The sequence below is a fragment of the Petaurus breviceps genome, unplaced genomic scaffold (genome assembly GCF_028583685.1).
Source record: "Petaurus breviceps papuanus isolate PSGF00001 unplaced genomic scaffold, PetGlider_PUasm1.0 79, whole genome shotgun sequence".
NCBI classification, from domain to species: Eukaryota; Metazoa; Chordata; class Mammalia; order Diprotodontia; family Petauridae; genus Petaurus; species Petaurus breviceps.
In genome coordinates this window covers 34,084,233-34,085,484 of record NW_027186523.1, presented here as the reverse complement: position 1 = coordinate 34,085,484, position 1,252 = coordinate 34,084,233, and the positions used below count along the sequence as shown (strand labels likewise).

Here is a 1,252-nt window from a genome sequence, read left to right as displayed (position 1 = left end):
ATCTATCTATCTATCTATCTATCTATCTATCTATCTATCTATCTATCATTACATCTGAGTTCTAGTTCCTCCTTCCCAACCCTGCACTAGAGAAGGTCAACATTTGACACAGATATATATATATATAAATTTATATATATATATGTATTTACATATATATGAAATTATATAATACATAGTTCCACATATCCGTTCTTTCTCTGGAAATGGATATCATCTTCCTTAATAGACCTTTATAGTTGATTTGAATATTTGTATAACTCAAAAAAATGTTTTCAAACATATATGAGACCTAGTGACATTAAGTGACTTAGGGGTCATAGAATTATAGAGTTAGTGCTAGAAGGAACTGGAGGGCATCTAATTGTAGTGGAGAGGGTGCTAGGCTTAGAGTCAGAAAGATCTGGGTTCAAATCCTTCCTCAGACACTTAGTAGCTTTATGGCCTTGGGAAAGTCACTTAACCTCGCTGGGTCTCACTTTCTTCATCTGTAAAAAGAGGGGGTTGGACTTAGCTTTTTTAAGCCACTTTCAACTCTAAATCTCTGATCCCAGGATCATAGTCCACACATCTATCACACTTTATAGAGAAGGAAACTGAAGTTCTGACAAGTTAAGTAATTTGTCCAGGGTCACATAGCTAGTAAGTTGGCAGAGATGAGATTTGAACCCAGGTTTTGATGACCCTGAATCCTGTACTATTTTATTTATTTCACATAAATGTCCATGTTTTTAAAAAATAACTTTTATTAATATCTTATTTTTTTACATCACCTAAACCTCTCCCAGTCTCTGTCCCTTAACTCTTCCCTTAGAACCACCCCAAGTTACAGATATTTTTCAAGAAAAAATAAAGAGGAAGAAGAGAAAAGATCAGTAAAATGATCAGCATATCAAAAAAGTATGAAAATATATGCAATGATTCATGTTCTTGGACCTCCACCTATGCAAAGGAGTAGAGGATGGTGGGTGGTCTCTCTTTCATATCTCTTCTTTGGGACTATGCAAACATCTATGTACATGTTGTCTCCCCTAAAAAAGTATAAGTTCCTTGAGAGTTGGAATTCTTCCTTTCTTCTTTCCTTCCTTCCTTTGTTCCTCTCTCCCGCCCTCCCTCCCTCCTTCCCTTTCTTTCTTCCTTTCTTTCTTTCTTTCTTTCTTTCTTTCTTTCTTTCTTTCTTTCTTTCTTTCTTTCTTTCTTTCTTTCTTTCTTTCTTTCTTTCTTTCCTTCCTTCTTCCTTCCTTCCTTCCTT

General features: G+C 35.2%; 1 protein-coding gene across 2 annotated transcripts in view; it reads right to left on the bottom strand.

Moving 5' to 3' along the window:
- The window catches only part of LOC138175904 (LHFPL tetraspan subfamily member 3 protein), a 733,753-nt gene that overhangs the window by 61,448 nt on the left and 671,053 nt on the right, over nt 1-1,252 (bottom strand). The window lies entirely within an intron of this gene.